Source organism: Carlito syrichta, unplaced genomic scaffold (assembly GCF_000164805.1).
Source record: "Carlito syrichta isolate Samal-C Ts95f unplaced genomic scaffold, Tarsius_syrichta-2.0.1 Scaffold308161, whole genome shotgun sequence".
Lineage (NCBI taxonomy): Eukaryota > Metazoa > Chordata > Mammalia > Primates > Tarsiidae > Carlito > Carlito syrichta.
Genome location: NW_007252257.1, coordinates 325,137 through 343,045, shown reverse-complemented (window position 1 = coordinate 343,045; position 17,909 = coordinate 325,137). Strand labels below are relative to the sequence as shown.

Genomic DNA, 17,909 nt, shown 5'->3' with positions numbered 1-17,909 from the left:
CAAGCAACAGAAATTTTTTTTTTTTTTTTTTAGTTGAAGTCTCACTCTAGCCCAGGCTGGAGTGCAGTGGCATACTCACAGCCATCATAGCCTCAACCGGCTGGGCTCAGGTAATTCTTCCACCTCAGCCTTCCAAGTAACTAGAACTACAGGCACGTGGTACCATACCCAGCTAATTTTTTGATTTATTATAGAGATGAGGTCTTGTCAAGTTGCCCAGGCTCTTCTCAAACCCATGGGTTAAGGCAATCCTTTCACCTCGGTCTCCCAAAGCACTGCGATTATAGACTTGAGCCACCACACCTGGCCCCAGCAGAAACTTTTATCCTCTTTTCCCTTTCATTCCATGTATACTTCCCAGGTGAAGTCATTCACACCCATTCCTTTCCAGTGTAAACTCTAGGCTATCAGCTCCTGTATTAGTTCCCTGTGGCTGCTGTAATTACATACTAAATGGCTTAAACCAATAGAAATACATTCTCTCATAGTTTTGGAGGTAAGAAGTTTAAAATCAGCACCACTGGAGTAAAGTAAAGGTGTCGGCAGAATCCCTTCCTTGCCTCTTCCAGCTTCTAGTGGCTGCCAGCATTTTTGGCCCGTGATCACTCCAATCCCAAGGCCAGCACCTTCACATCTCTCTCTGCTCCATTTTCACACTGCTTGTGTGTGACATCTAGAACCCAGCTCGATAGTCCAGGAGCTCCCCATCACACCTACAAAGAGTTACAGTAATGCCCCTTTTTTTCCATAGGAGGTAACATTCATAGATTCCAAGGATTAGGACATGGAATTTTTTGAGGGAGCACTTTTCAGCCTACCACAGATCCTAAATCTCACCACTGAAAACACTCTTCCTGGGAACAGATCACTTGACTTCTGCAGCCTATGGATAAGTACACTTAGATATCCCAAAAGCAATAAAAGCCCATCATGCTCCTACTCCTGGTTCGATTCTTACTTTGTTTTGTGCATATGTATGTGTGTATATGTGTGTCGTGATGTTAATGGGATATCCCAGGTATATAACACAGAAACACTGTCATCATTCTAGACCCCTCTTTCTTCCCCAGTTCCCTCTATCACTATAGCCTATGGATTCTCTCTCAAACCCATTCATTTCTCTCCATTCAGTACCACTGTCTTAATTCAGGCCCACATTATTTCGTTGCCTAAAGTGCTACATTCATCCACCTGATTTTCCTGACTTTCATCTCGTTCTGCTCCAATCTAATATTTAAAACTTACTGTTTAACACTTGATCCATATTTCATCTCTTCTGTTCCATGTTCTCAAAAGTGTTTTCTCCAACACTTAAGATAAAGCTTACAAGTCTACAATCTATCACAATCATATGGGTTTTTGTTACTGTTATTGTTATTTGGGGAGAGGAAATTTTGAACAATACAGAAAAATACAAAGTACTATTACTTGTTTGTCTGACCCCACTTCCCCCTTGTCAGTTGCACCTCCATCCCAACCCCACCCCACTTAAAGGCAGGGATTACATTTCTTGTTTATAGCATTTTTAGCATGTATATTTAACAAATATTTGTTGACACATCATTTTTTCCTACTTATGGAAACAATACTAGGCTGGGCACAGTGGCTCACACCTGTAATCCCGGCACTTTAGGAGGCCAAGGCAGAAGTACTGCTTGAGGCCAGGAGTTAAAGACTAGCCTGGGCAACATAGTAAAATTCCACTTGTAAAAAAAATTAGCCAGGTGTGGTGGTGCATGCCAGTAGTCATTAGCTACTCAATCTGGATGGGAGGATCACTTGAGCCCAGAAGTTCGAGGTTATAGTGAGCTATGATCGTGCCATTGTACTGCAGCCCGGGCAACAGAGTGTGACTGTCTCAAAAAAAAAAAAAAACCAAAAAACAAAACTTGTCCATTTTCTATAATCCTAAACACAGTAACACAGACAATTAAAAGAAGTCATGAACTCATCACTCAGAAATAACTACAGACAACATTTTTCATACATTTTTATCCAGGTTTTTTCTTCCCCAGTTCTTAAGAAATTCTTTAATGCACATTTTTACAGCAATTTTTTAACCTTAATGCAAATATTAAAATATAAGCTAATTCCTGTGATTTAAAGCTTTAGATTTTGGCAATAAGAGGAATTTAATCTAGATTTGTTTGGGACATATGCAAATTTGACTCATTTCATTTAGTTCAGATTCCTAACATCCAAGATCTATAAAAGTGATATCATTTTTTAAAAAATTCAAAGCAAACTCCTGGCTGGGTATGGTGGCTCACACCTGTAATCCTAGCACTTTAAAACGTCAAGGAAGGAGGATCAGCCTGAGTAACATAGCAAGACCATGTTTTCTACCACCTCCACCAACAACAAATTAGCTGGGTGCAATGATGCACCCTGTAGATCTAGTTATTCAAGTGGTCAAAGCAGGAAGATCACCTGAGTCTAGGAGTTGGAGGCTACAGTGAGCCATGGTTGCATCACTGCACTGCAGCCTGGGCAACAAAGCAAGACCCTGTTTCTAAAAAAGAAATTTTTTTTTTATTTTTGAGTTGGAGTCTCACTCTGTCACCTAGGCTAGAGTGCAATGGCACAATCACGGCTTACCGCAGCCTCTATCTCCTGGGCTCAGGTAATCATTCTATTTCAGCCCCCAAAGTAGCTAGAGCTATAAGCACATGCCACCATGCCTGACTACTTTTTCAAAATTTTTTTATAGAGACAATGTATCACTATGTTGCCCAGGCTGGTCTCAAACTCCTGGACTCAGGCAATCTTCCCGCCATGGTCCCCCAAAGTGCTGAAATTATAGGCATAAGCCACCGTGCCAGCCTAAAAAATATTTTCAAAAAAGAAAACAGACAAAAAAAGCAAATTCCATCAGTAGCTAAGTAGTTTTTATGTATTTATTTATAAAGCTATATACAATTATTTCAACCATCTATCAATTTTTAAAAGAATGAAAAAAGTTTATTTATTTTCATTTTATATATTTTTTGAGTTGGAGTCTCACTCTGTCACCCAGGCTGGAGTGCACTGGCACACTCACCGCCACCACAGCCTCAACCTGCTGGGCTCAGGCAGTCCTTCCGCCTCAGTCTTCCAAGTAGCTTTCACTACAGGTGCAAGCCACAAACCTGGCTAATTTTTTTATTTATTGCAGAGATGAGGTCTCACCAAGTTGACCAGGCTGGTCTCGAACCCATGGGCTCAGGCAGTTCTCTCACCTTGGCCTCCCAAAATTCTGGGATTATAGGCATGAGCGACTGTGCCTGGCAAAACAAAATTTTAAATAAAACATATGTTATGATCTATCCCTAAAGTATTTTACCCATGCTGTGGCTAAAATACCAACTGCCCAAAACTAAAAATAGTCCTCACATGTTCCCAAAGCCAAATAGCAAAGTTTTTAAAGTTTGAGTATTTCAGAAATTTATTCTAATGAGTTTGTAATTTTAAACGTCACACGTAATTACATATTGGTGTCTAGGAAAGAGAAGTTGAATGTCTCCTTTCTTCTCACCCAGCTCTTAATTTTTCACAAAAAAAGATGAATCAGGACCTTGTCTTTCAATTCTACCCTAAAGGCCATGGAGGACTTGCTGTAATTTACATATTCAGAGATATGTGAAATTTTATCTGTCCACTGTGTTTTTCTCTGCTTCTTATTAGAACAGTTTTTTAAAATGCAACTACAGAGATAAGATCTATAATTCAATCCTAGCTAACTATATTTTTCAATGAGGTTTGAAGCCAAACCTATTGATGATAGTGTTATCCTGCCTTACACAGTCCATGTGCAGATGTCATCCTTGAAAGAGGATCTTTGGTGAAGAAGTGACCTAGAGTTGGACATAAAAATTCTTGTGCTCTGTCCAAAAGAACCTCTTAATATCACCTCCCTAACAGCAGCACCCCCTTGTCATTATTTCTTACATTATCACCTGCCCTCCTATTTGAAGGTGTAGATGTTCTAAGATATTAATGTATTTACATTTGGAAAGGACTTATCTAGCCATCTGCAGATAAGACTTTAAACAGCTGTTTGCATCTGACGATATGATCACTGATTTCCCTCTGTATTAATCACTGTAGCTTACACATAGCAGGGCACTCAAGTACTTTGGTATATTATAATCTATAGTATCATTACCTGCAGCCCTGAAGGACAGACAATATTAATCACCAATGTGCAAATGCTTGGAAATGTTGGTGAAACCAGGGTTCAAAACCCTAAGTCTTATCCAAAGTCCATACTCTTTTCACTATACTAGGCTGTCTCTCTAATGCAAGAGACAACAGCACAAAAAAGAAGTGAAAAAGTTATTTTCTTACTTGCTGGAGATGAATCTGAAGATAGCCAGGCTCTGAAAGTGGGCTGATCTTGATTCATCTGCCCATACATAGGATGACATTTAAGAGTCAAACCTAAGAGATTCATCAGAATGACAATCATATGTTTCCCAGTCATTCCATCAAAGGAACTGGAAATGTCTGCCTTTTACTCCCAACAACAGAGTAATCACACATTTTTCCCATGCTGATGCACAATGACTCAGAGAAGAGTTTCTTAAAATTTGTGTAAGTCATGCCCAGAACTTCAGAATCCATCCAAAAAACTTAATCTTTTCTCTAATATGACTGAACCATTTTCATCCCTTTAAAAACATCACATGGACCAAAAATGGAATAGACTATGTCCCTTTCTTTGAATTTTCCTCCAAGAAAGGATGAGCTGAACAAAAGTCTTTCCTTAATGTATGGTTTATCTCACAAACATCCCACCAAATAAGCAATGTATGTGTGGGTATTCATTGTGAAATATTTCTTACAGTTATAAAGTTTATCTAATCTATCCTTTTAGGACACTTGTTACTGCCCTGTAAATAACTCAGTAACACAATGATCCTTTCATGTGATAAAAAAGAAAGGAGTAAGAGAGAGAGAGAGAGAGAAAGAAAGATAAAAAGAAAGAGCGAAAGAGAAAGAAAGAAAACCTGGTTCTTCTTGTTTCAGACATGTGGAGCTAGCTATCCAATACCTATGAAGTATGTCTATGTGTATATACACTCCCTATACATACTTGGACACTGACTGCAACTTCCTTCTGGCTGAACTCAAGCATTTCAAATTGTCTTAACCAACAGAAACAAAGTATTCATTACTCTTCTTTCAGCAGCTATTGGTTGCCTAAAGCAATAAAATCCTAATCCTCCCTATAGCATGAATGTTAGAGGTAAGAAAAAAAATTCGTACTTCAAATTACACAATTCTTTGGGTTTAGAACACATATTAATATACATTTTTGTTCAAATAATCTATACAAGACTATCACTGAAACTGCAAACGCATTGGAAAATACTCACGACATATCTTAATAGCTCTCTATTAAATTCATTTTTACTAGAAAATCTGTCACTATCAAGCAGTGAATGACTCACAGTAAGACCACTACTACTGGTTCAATTTATGATGTGAGGTAAAAATCACAGGACAGCAAAAAGTCTGCTTTAACTCCACCACCGTTACCAATATAAGCTGAGTACTCCTAATATAAAAATCTAAAATGTTCGGCACACTAGGTATAGAAGATACATCCCTCAAGCTAGTACAGGTCATAGTGACAAGCCCACAAGTAGCATCATACTCCGTGGTGAAAATGAAAAGTTTTTCCTCTAAGATCAGGAACAAGACAAAGATTCTCACTCTCATAGCTTCTGTTCAACATAATACTGGAAATCCTAGCCAGAGCAATGAGGCCAGAAAAAGAAATAAATGGCATCCAAATCGGAAAAGGAGAAGTAAAGTCATCTCTATTTGTGTTTTTAAAGTGATTGCACTAGGGATGACATTAAAGATCTTTAGCTTTTCACAGGCTACTTGGGGTCAATGCGGCATCAGTTCACACAAAATGCAGAAGCCTTTCAGAGGTATAACCCATTTACTACATCTTATCATCCTTCATGTTACAGTGTTATATGTATTGCATCTGTATATTAAAACCCCGCAAGGCAATGCAAGGATTTGTGCTTTAAATAGTCATATACATATGTATTTTTAAAAATTAAGAGAATAAATAGTCTTTTATGCCTACCCAGAAAAAAATATCAAAAATGTTCCAAAATTTAGAACTTTTTGAGTATAGACATGATGTTCAAATAAAATATCCAATGGAACATTTCAGATTTCAGATTTTCAGATGAGGGATGATCAACTGGTATGGAAATATTCCAAATATTGAAAACAACTGAAGCTCTTCTGGACCTAAGCATTTCAAGTTAAGGTCAAAGTGACAAGATGTAATGTAATGTCCTTGTCAACCTGTAATGTCCTTCCAGTGTGTTTGCAGTGTACTAGTGCATAGAACAGGGGAGAGCTGTAAGAGATTTTAAAAAGAAAAAGAAAGAAAAGAAAAACAATCCTTTAGGTGTCCAAGTAAGATACAGAATCCTTAAGAGTGGGAACTAACAGTGTTTCTTTACCAGGATAGCTGGGCCTAGAGTTAAGATAGGAATGACTGTATATTTAAACCATCCCAAAAGCATGCCTCAGCCAATTTTCCTTTTCAATTCTACTAGCTTTCCACTGATTCTATCTTGATGCTAAAAGAGCAGACCACTGAATTCACAAATAAAAGGAGATTATAACAGAGTCAAAGAATGAATATAAATCAGACATCAAAACTCTTCCTGAATGCTGATCAGACTGTGGGGACCAGGAATAGAAGAGAAGAATGGGTCAGAAGTTTAAAAAAAAAAAAGCAATGTGATCCAACTCCACACCAGCAGACCTTAAATTCTGGACTTTTGAACACCTCACCATCCAGTACCAATTGAGAACACAGACAATGGGAGAGAACTAACATATCACTGTTTTTAAGTACTTGGTTATATAAGCCAGGTTCTTTACATATATTATCACTAATCTTCACTTTAACACCACCACAAAAATACTACTATCCCATTTCTCAGAGGCACAGACCATGTGGTATGATGTAGAGATACAATTTTGGAGTAGAATTTGAAATTCTATTCAGTGGGTTTCCAGGGCAAAAAATAAAAAAATTAAGAAATTCTTCCCCTGGCACTCACGAGTCTTCACATCATTGGCAATAAATAACTCTGAAAATAACCAAAGACACTCTGTTAAGAACAGGGAACAACACAACCATAAAACTATTGCAAAAGTATACATGCCTTATTAAATATTCTCCTGTACCTCGGATCACTTGTCCTGAACTACCAAAACCAAACTGTTTTAAGGATCTTCACATCTATCTAATTATTTGGCTTTCTGTACTCATGAAGTAAAACTGAACTCTGATTTAAGGCTAGAAATGAGTGACTAAAATAAGGCCTTTTCCATAAAAAGAAAGTAGATGATGAAGAATGATGTTAAGAAAAAATAAAGCCAGCTGGGCACGATGGCTTGTACCGTGGTCCCAGCTGTTTAGGAGGCTGAAGCAGGAGGTTAGCTTGAGGCCAGGAATTGGAGACCAGCCTGGACACCATAGCAAGATCCCATCTGTCAAATACATTTTTTGAACCTTAAAAAGCTACAAACTAATATTCCTTATGAACATAGATGTAAAAGTCCTCAATAAATTACTAGCAAAACAAATCCAATAGCATATTTAAAAGATTATACACCATATAAAGAGTAATTTATCCTAGGAATGCAGGGTTTCATTTATGAAAATCAATATAATATATCATATTAATAGAAAAAACCCTTATGATCATCTCAATATAATTCCTATTCTTATTATGTGGGGAGAAATTTAAAGCATGCATTTCTGATCTAGATATGCAATTTCTAGTTTTTAAAAAGAGATGTGTAAAAGTCATGTTTTGCCCAAGACTGGTGATCCATGCCTGCAATCCCAGTACTTTGGGAGACCAAGGAGGGAGAATTGCTTAAGACCAGCTTCGACTACATAAAGTCTCTAAAAAAGAAAAAAGAGTCATGCTTTGCAGAACTCTTTCTAGTTGTGTTTAATAAGAATATATAATATACAGTATGGGTAACTCCCCAACTCAACAAAAAAAATTTTTTTAATTAGTCAGGTGCAGTGCCACAGGCCTGCAGTCCTAGCTACTTGAGAGGCTGAGACAGGAAGGTAACTTGAGTCTAGGAGTTCCAGACTGTAATACCCTATGATCATGCCACTGTATTCCAGCCTGTACAACAGAGCAAGACCCTGCCTCAAATAAAATAGTAATAAAATCATCTCTCATTTGAGTATCTAACACATGTAAAGTGTGAAGCACATGAAATTTCATTTAATTTTAACAGCCCTGTGAGGCAACCGTTATATGAGCATAAATAGGTAACAGCACATGGTGGTTAAGAGCATAGAAGTCAGTCATATTCCCTGGGCCTGAATTCTGGTTTTATTTTTACTAGCTATGTGATCAAGTTAATTTAACACTTCTTTTCCTCATCTAAAAATAGACAAAATAATAGTACCTACTCTTATAGAAATAACATGAAAATTAAAGGAGTTATTGAATGTAAAAATCCTAAAACAAAAAAGGGCTGTATCAACGTTAGCTTATTTTGTTGATGAAGATAAAACAGATGAGTAGAAGGAACTGCACCAAACCCTAACTTCAGACTTTAATAATCAAATTTCTGTCTTTTCTGTCAGACTACACTCGATGCTTGGATGTAAACTTGATTCAATTTAATTAATGTGAGTAAAGTACACGCTCTAAGTACAGATAACCTCTTTTATCTGGAATCCTTAGAACTTGATGCCCAAGATCAATTAATTTTCCACTTCATAGAGAGGATCTACATTATTTCTCTACAAGTAATACATAGTAAAATAGTCATAGAACACATGAAGATTATCACAGCTTGCTAGTGAAGGAGTGGTAAGTAGTCCTAATCAAGTTATGGCTCAAATGTACTGACAATGTTTCATAAATTATCAGTAACAGCTGTGTATAATGGGACTTCTGGTTCACCTGATTTCTTGATTTTCTGATCACTGATTTAAAGATTATGGTAAGTCCCTTACATACACAAACCTTCAAGTTACAAACATTAACAATGCACATGTGCATTTTTGAAATATATTATTTCTCTCCACCAGGTATCAGAATAGTCTGCTAAATATATACAGTACCATATAGCTGACTGTGTTAGTTGGATACCTAGGCAACTTTGTTGGACTTACAACAGATGGACTTATGAACATGCTCTCAGAACTGAACTTGTTAGTATGTTGGGGATTTCCTGTATTCTGTTTTTTTAAGAGAGCTAGAAAATACGGTAGCCAATCCCATCAAAATTTGCCATTTTGGGTTGTTTTTGTAACTGAATATCATCACCTTGAAGCTTTCCTGGAATTCTGATTAACAGCCATGGTCTGCTATGCCTTTTTATACTTGGCTAGCATAGCTAATACAGAATTATATTAATCTCGCAAATAATATGGATTGAATTGATGTAATGTGCTTAAATATAGGCTTCACTAAAGTGCTTATATTGATACAAAATAATGTCTTATACTTAAATATTTATATACGTAACTTGTATATATAACCTATATAACACATATAACTTGCATTGTATATGATATTTGTATACCTAACTTGTATAATACTTAAGCAAGTAATTATTAATTAAATATTTGTAAGTATTAAGTATATACTTCTGAACCATTTCTATATATCAAAATACTACTTAAACTGAATTCCAATCTTTTGAAACATATATCAGTATATAGTATATATCTAATTATCATATTAGTATGTCTATAATTAGTACATACCTATTTATTACCCTGTCAGGTAAATAACTTGTCCAAGCTTGTACGGTTTTGCTCTAATTTCCTTCACCTTCATTATATGCTATATTTTATGATAAAAATTCATGCTTTGAAAGATAATACTGAGATATAAGAATCTTTTAGGCTCTTAATAATAAAACAAATATGTACCTTATATGACAGTTTACAATTTTTAAAATACAACCATTTAATTCAGAGTTTTTCAACCGTAATACGACTGACATTATCTGAACCAGATAATATTTTGTTGCAGAGAGCTGTCCTATGCATTGAAGGATGGGTAATAGAATCCCTGGCCTCTACCCACTAAATACCAGTGCCTTTGTTTCTCAAGTGTGACAACCAAAAATGTCTCAGACTTTGTCCAGTGTACCCTAGAGAGCAAGTCACTCCCAGTTTAGAAACACTGATTTAACCTTTACAATAATCCTATGATATATAGGTCTCTGACAAAAGTCATTACTGACTGACACTCAAACCCTTTTTCAGAATTAATGGCTCATGCCTGCAATCCCAGCACTCTGGAAGACAGAGACAAGAGGACTGCTTGAACCCATGGGTTCAAGACTATCCTGGGCAACATGGCGAGACCCTGTCTCCACATTAATCAAAAAATTAGCCAGACATGGTGGCACATGCCTGTGGTTCCAGCTACTTGGAAGGTTGAGGCTATGGTGGCCATGAGCGTGCCACTGCACCCTAACCTGGGCAACAGAGTGAGACTCCAGCTCAAAAAAAAAAAAAAAAGGCAAAATAGTGACAATCTGACCATGCATACAAATAGATGCAAATAAAACAAGATTTACAAAACATATTTTTACTACATGTGATGTATTCTTACATTCCTTTCCCTCCCTGTTTTCTCTGGTGGTTTCCCACTGAACTAATTTCACAACCTCCCACTTGAAAATTACTGTCAATAAGTTGTATTAGTATTTTAATGTATTGTGTAAAACTTTTCAACATCAACAGGCCATACAAAAGGTGATCTGGCTAATCCTAGTCGGACCCAGGTGATCTGAATCTTCTCTTCCCATATGTCTTGCTCTGCTAACAAAACCCCAAATTAATGAGTCCCTATAGTGGTTTTTCCAACTCTAGTATACACCAAAATCACCAGGAGAATCTTTTGGGAAACACTGACTACTGGGCCTCACTCCAAGTTTCTGATTCAGATGGACTGGAGTGGACCCGAGATTGTGCATTTCTAACATCACTCAGAGGTGATATTGATTCTACTGATCCAGGAATCAAACTTTCAAACCACTGCCTAGAACTTCCTTTAGAAAAGGGGATAAGGAGTCATAAACAATTTTTTTTTTTTTTTAATTGGAGTCTCACTCTTGCCCAGGCTGTAGTGCAGTGGCACGCTCACGGCCACTGCAGCCTCAGCCTGTTGGGCTCAGGCGATCCTTCCACCTCAGTCTTCCAAGTACCTGGAACCACAGGCATGTGCCACCATGCCCAGCTAATTTTTTAATTTATTGTAGAGACAAGGTCTCATCAAGTTGCCCAGGCTGGTCTTGAACCCATGGGCTCAGGCAATCCTTTCGCCTCGACCTCCCAAAGTGCTGGGATTACAGGCTTGAGCCACCGTGACCGGCCTACAAAGAACATTTTTTAAAAGAGAAGGACTTGATAAGCTACATATCCATCTCATGATAAGAATTTAAAATATTTCTTAAGTGTTTATTTCAAGATTTAGAAACTAATTGATATATCATGCATCTAGGTGTTTTATATATAAGTATTTATCATGTGCCATACAAATTGGGGTAACATGCTGCTATGGTTTGAATGTGTCACCCAAAGTTTATGTGTTGGAAACTTAAACCCCAATGTAACAGTGCTGGGAGATTGAGTCTAGAGGAAGATGTTTGGGTCATGAGAGCTACATCCCCACAAATGGATTAATGCCAATTTTAAAAAGCTTGAGGCTGCGAGTTTGACCTCTTGTGCTGTCACTCTCTTTCTGCCCTTCAGTCAGGTGATATCTTCTGCCATGTTATGATGCAGCAAGAAAGTCCTTGCCAGATGCTGGCCTCTTGATCTTAAACTTCACAGCCTCCAGACTGTGAGAAATACATTTCTACTTATTATAAACTATGCAGTTTCGGGTATACAGTTATAAGCAGCACAAAACAAAGTTAGACACATACTGAGTAGTCAATATTTCCCAAAGGATGCTCCATAGGTTAAATAGATGTTACGAGCCTAATAGTCCACAGGCAAGTAAGAATGGAAAATGCTGAATATAAGTCCTACCACAAGAAATGTCTGATCTACTAAAGTCATTAATAAATATGCTCACATTCATAGAAACTCTACAAAAGGTAGATACAGTCAGGTACAGTGGCTTATGTGTGTAATCCCAGCCAAGGCAGGCAGACTGCTTGAGCCCAGGAATTTGAGACCAGTCTGGGAAACATAGCAAAACCTCTTCCCTACCAAAAAAATATTTTAAAAAATTAGCCAAGCATGGTGGCATGTGCCTGTGCTCCCAGCTACTCAGGAGGCTGAAGTGGAAAGGCTCATCTGAGCCCAGAAGGTTGACTTCAGTGAGGCATGATTGTGCCACTGTACTTCAGCCTGGGTGACAGAGTAAGATGTTGACTCAAAATGGAAAAAAAAAAAGTCTGCAGACCAACTGAAACTCTTACACATTGCTGGGGGGAAATGTAAAATGGTACAGCTACTATGGAAAGCAGTTGAACAGATTTTTATACAGTAAAACACTTACCAGATGACCTAGCAATCCCATTTCTGAGTATCTATCCTAGAAAAATGAAAACTTAAGTTCACTCAAAAACATGTACACAAATGTTTACTGCAGTTCTATTCAAAATTGCTCCCAAATGGAAACAAAAGTCTTTCAATAGATGAAAGGAAAAATAAAGCATGGTATATCCATATGATGGAATACAATTCAACAGTAACAAGAAATGGGCTGGGTGCAGTGGCTCACACCTGTAGTCCTAGCTACTTGAGAGGCTGAGGTGGGAGAATCACTTGAACTGAGGAATTCAAGGCTTCAGTAAGCTATGATCACATCACTGCACTCCAGCCTGGGTAACATAGCAGACCCTGACTCTTTGAAAAGAAAAGGGGAGAGGGTGTGAAATATTGATACACACAATTTGGATGAATCTCAAAGGCCTCATGCTGAGTTTTCCAAAGAAGCCAGTCTCAAAACATTACATACTATATGATTCTATTTATATGACATTCTTGAAAAGACAAAACTATAGTGGTAGAGAACAGAGCAGTGGTTGCCATGGGCCAGGGTAAGGGTGGGGAAGATGTGATCACAGAGGGATTGTAGGAGATAGTCTTTTGGGATGATGAAACAGTTGTTGATTCTGGGATTACATACATTTACACATATTAAAAATTCATAGAACTGTACAAAAAAACCAAGGAAGCCAATTTTACTATGTAATAATTTTTAACTTAAAAAAAAAGCAAAAAGCATGCTGAAGGACATTTTCATACCAGTTATATGGAAATAATAAAACATCTTGCCATAAATATCACATCACAGAACACTAAATTTTAGCAATACCTACAGATGACAGTGTGTAGCTTAACCTGAATTTTAAATTTCCACAATTATTTTAGATATAAACAAATCTAAATTCCTTCAGAACTGTGACAAAAGTTTAGGTAAAAGTCAGGTTCTTCTTAAACACACAAAATTTTTGGAATTCAGTATTCCAAGATCTCTGCATCTTAACAGAAACACATCATTGCCTATAATATTTAGGCAAAAGATAATGAAATATCTAAAGGATGATAGGAATGTGCCAATCCTCTATCCCTCACAGAATTCTCAAAGCCAATGTAGCTAGCACCTGGTACAATGACTTCAATCCAAGCTCAGAGCTGACATTCCTCCAGGGGGACTTGCAAATCAACCTAGGTCATTCCTAAAGATCTACAATACAATCCTTTGTAATCCAAACACTCAGCTGTTTCACTGAGACTACGAAGCATGCAACAACTGCTTACACACACACTACAGTTTATGTGCATGAATGTATATGAATGCACTGTGTAGTAAGGTCCCACCTTTTCCAGAGGGGATATGTTCCAAGGCTCCCAGTAGATTTCTGAAACTGTGAATAGTACTGAAATTTATTACATTGGAGTTAATATGCTTTTTCCTATACATGCATACCTATGATAAAGTTTAATTTATAAATTAGACTCTGTAACAACAATATTGATTAACAATAACCACTAATAAAGTAGAACGATTACAATATGCTGTGATAAGTTATGTGAATGTAGTCTCTTTCTCAAAATGTATCTTTATACTGTACTCATCCTTCTTATGATGATGAGATAATAAAATGCTTACATGATCAGATGGAGTGAAGTGAATGACATAGGCATTGTGATGTAGTGTTTACAACTTATAAACTGGCCAGACACCGTGGTTCACTACAGTAATCCCAACACTTTGGGAGGTCAAGGTGGGAGGATTGCTTGAGCCCAGGAGTTTCAGACCAGCCTGGGCAACATAGTCTGACCTCACCACTACAAAATAATCAAAAAATCAGCTGCATGATGGAATGTGCATGTAGTCCAGATACTTGGGAGGCTGAGGCCAGATAATTGCTCGAGCCCAGGAGTTGGCCACAGTGAACCATGATCGTGCCACTGCAGTCCAGACTGGACAACTGAGAAAGGCCCTGTCTCAAAAAACAAACTTATAGCTGAGTGCGGTAGCTCACGCATGTAATCCCAGCACTTTGGGAGGCTGAGATGCGAGGATTGCCTGAGCCCACCAGTTTGAGAACAGCCTGGGCAACTTCACGAGACCTCATCTGTACAATAAATAAAAAAATTAACCAGGCGTGGTGGCGCATGCCTGTAGTTCCAGCTACTTGGAAGGCTGAAGCAGAAGGATCGCCTGAGCTCAGCAGTGGAGTGCAGAGCATGACACTGCACTCCAGCCTAGGCAACAGAGTGAGACTCTGACTCAAAAAAAACCCATCAAAACTTATAATAAATTGTTTACTTCTGAAATTTTTCATTTATATTTTCAGACCATGGTTGACCTCACCCAACTGAAACTGCAAAAAGCAAAACAAAGCAAAGAAACAAAATAACTCAATCCAAAGGAAATTCTAAAATATATAACAATCAATAACAATTCATCAATGTATTAATTACTGAACACCCACTTTGTGCCAAACATTCTAACAAGAACCAGGGATATATCAGTGAACTGGAAAGACATGGTCTGTGCTCACATATATCACCTCCAGTGTAAAGTCGTTTTTATATCAACCATTTGAAGCATGTGGAGCAAATGAAGACAAAGGCTTTCCAGGTAAAGAGTCACTAACGACAACAAAACAACACCGTACATTTAAGAAACAACAACAAAAAATTCTATGGTCCCAGAGTTTCTGTTTATTTTTTGTGCAGTAGGTATGTGTGCATGAAATGATGTGCTAAGAAAAAGTAAACAAAGATCAGATTTTTGTTTTTTGAGTTGTCACACAAACAAGTTCAGATTTATCTTGTTTATCAAAGAGAAGCAATAAAAGAGAAGAAACCATTTCAAGAGTTTTACTTTGGCCGGGCTCCGTGGTAGTGGCTCAGCCTGTAACCACAGCACTTTGGGAGGCTGAGGCAAGTGGACTGCCTGAGTCTGCGGGTTCAAGACCAGTCCAGGCAAGTTGGCGAGACCTCATCTCTAAAACACATCAAAAATTAGCCAGGCATGGTAGCGCACGTACCTGTAGTTCTGGCTACTTGGAAGGCGGAGGTAAAAGGATCACCGGAGCCCAGCAGGTCGACATTGAGGTGGCTGTGAGTGTGCCGCTGCACTCCAGCCTGGGAAACAGAGTGAGACTCCAACTCAAAAAATAAAAGTCTTATTTTAAGAAAAATATGGATTTTTAATTTCCTGGATTATGGGGGAAGGGGCAAACAAGCCAGGGAAACAAAGTACACACAATACACACCAGGTCAGTGAGGTAACAGCTAAATAATAATTCTATATCTTCAATAATAAAACATTAATGTGCTGTTTTCCCAAGGATGTTAAGAGAATATACTGTACAATGTTAATAATTAGCATTTGTATTAAACTTTACTCTTTAGAAGTCAGTTTTAACATACAATGCTAACATTCACACTGTTTTAAAAAATGAAAGATTAAGGACATGTGAATTGAAAAACTGCTCTCTTTCAAACATTTGAATTGTATATAAATATGACTTACTCCTTACTGAAAACAGTTCAAATCAGTGGCTCAACAACATCTCTTTCCAGCCCTAATTCCAGTACCTTCGTGCAGGTCACCTTCACTCCTACTGGTGTTTTTGCAACACCTTCCTCACTGATCTCTCAGCCTCTGGTCTTATCTAACGTCAATCTAATATGCATAAACAGACAAGAGATGATTTTTATTTTTCCTAGAGCAGAAACGCATCTGATCACCTACTGTTTAAAATGTTCCAATAATTTCCCCATGGCAATCCAGTTAGTCTAAACTCCCTCATATGGCATAAAAGCCTCTTTTGCAGTAACCTCTGCATCACTCTCCTGCCCATCCTCTTTCTAATAAAGATAATCTCTCACTCTTTGTTTGGACATACTGAGCTCTGCAGTTCCCCAAACCCTCCTTTATTTTGGCAAATGTTGTCCCAGATATTTTCTCTACATTGCCTCTGCTCCTACACTGTCTAGCTAACTCTTACTGCTTCAGATCTCAATTTAGATGCTTTACTCTAGTAAATAATATCTACAGATACAAGGAAAAAAACATTTCATTAAAAAATGCACAGTGGCTCATATCTATAATCACTGCACTTTGGGAGGCTGAGGTGGGAGGATCACTTGAGGCCAGGAGTTCAAGGCCAGTCTGGATAACACAGCAGACACCATCAGGAGGCTCAGGTAGGAGGATTGCTTGAGCCTAGGGGTTCAAGTTTACAGTGAGCTATGATCACACCACTGCACTTCAGCCTAGGTGACAGATCAAGACCTTGTCTCTTAAAAAAAAAAAAAAAGCACAGAATAGGTTGGAGTATTGTTCCCAATTTTTCAGTTCCTCCATATTACTGAATTATACATTCATATCTTTTGCAAAAAGACTCTGGATAACTAACAGTATATTACCCTACCTCACTGAGTTGGGCTTGGTCATGTGACTTTCTTTGCCAACCACAAGGGCAGTGTGCCAGTTTTGAATCTGGAGCCCTAACAGGATTCATGTGTGTGTTTGCTTCTTACCCCTCTTGTCCTCCTGCTATCTTCATGAGAAGATTATGAGATATGCAGAAGACACTTGTGAGCTTGGAGCCAAATCCAGCTAAACCTAACCAAGATCAGCTACATCTCAGCTGACCTGGAAACAAATTAGGGGAAAAAAAGAAATCTTGTTCTAACCACTGAGATTTTCAAATTAGCTATTACATACCATTATTGTAGTAATAGCTGATATGATGCATCTCCAATAAAATTTTACCTTTAATTATAAAAAAAAATTGTGTTGTTTTGATTATGCACTAATAGGTCAAAATCCTAAATCAACAGAAAAAATTTTTCCAGGCATGGTGGCTCACACCTGGAATTCCAGCACTTTGGGAGGCCAACACAGGAGGATCACTCGAAGCCAGGAGTTCAAGAACAGCCTGGACAACATAGTGACACCTCATCTCTACAAAAAAAAAAAAAAATTAGCCAGGTGTGATGGCACACACCTGCAGTTCTAGCTACTCAAAGGCTGACACAAAAGGAGGTGCCTGGGCCTCCTGGAAGCTGCCGTGAGCTGTGATTGTGCTACTGTACTCCAGACTGGGTGACAGAGCAAGACTCTGACTAAAAAAAATTTTTTTTTTTAGTCAGGCATGGTGGCTAATTTGAAAATCTCAGTGGTTAGAACAAGCCTGTAATCCCAGCATTTTGGAAAGCAGAGATAAGAGGATTGTCTGAGCCCAGGGATTTGAGACCAGCCTAGGCAACTTGGCAAGATCTTGTCTCTACAATAAATCAAAAAATTAGCCAAGTGTAGTTCTGTGCACCTGTGGTTCCAGTTACTTGGAAGGCTGAGCCAGAAGGATCACCGGAGCCCAGTGGGTCGAGGCTGTGGTGAGCCCCC

At 38.1% G+C, this 17,909-nt stretch overlaps 1 protein-coding gene across 4 annotated transcripts in view; it reads right to left on the bottom strand.

Moving 5' to 3' along the window:
• ABL2 (ABL proto-oncogene 2, non-receptor tyrosine kinase) overlaps positions 1 to 17,909 on the bottom strand; it is a 132,066-nt gene that overhangs the window by 49,782 nt on the left and 64,375 nt on the right. The gene's annotated exons all lie outside the window — the stretch shown is intronic.